This window comes from Eimeria mitis, genomic scaffold (genome assembly GCF_000499745.2).
Source record: "Eimeria mitis Houghton genomic scaffold, Emh_scaff479, whole genome shotgun sequence".
Taxonomy (NCBI): Eukaryota; Apicomplexa; class Conoidasida; order Eucoccidiorida; family Eimeriidae; genus Eimeria; species Eimeria mitis.
Window position 1 is genome coordinate 18,384 of NW_013573089.1, and position 315 is coordinate 18,698.

The 315-nt window shown below is 51.1% G+C and overlaps 1 protein-coding gene across 1 annotated transcript in view; it reads left to right on the forward strand.

Annotated features, from left to right (window-relative positions):
- The window catches only part of EMH_0013660 (uncharacterized protein), a gene marked incomplete at both ends in the record, with an annotated part of 3,105 nt that overhangs the window by 1,341 nt on the left and 1,449 nt on the right, over positions 1-315 (forward strand). The window lies entirely within an intron of this gene.

The following is a 315-nucleotide window of genomic DNA, read 5'->3' on the forward strand; positions in this document are numbered from 1 at the left end:
TGAAGACACAGTTACTGTCGGGTGTAAGCTACAAACCCTAAACCCTAAACCCTAAACCCTAGCCCTAAACCCTAAACCCTAAACCCTAACCCTAGACCCCAAACGGTAGCCACTCTTCTCTAAACCCTCAACTCTGCTTGTCTGCGAGGGTTTAGCTACAGCAAGAACATGCTTCTGCTGCTTCCGTTGCTGCTGCTGTTGCTGCTGCTGCTGCTGCTGCTTCCGTTGCTGCTGCTGTTGCTGCTGCTGCGGAGGGCCCAACGATGACGCCAACACAGAGCAAACCATACATCCATCTCGATAAATACCTATCTA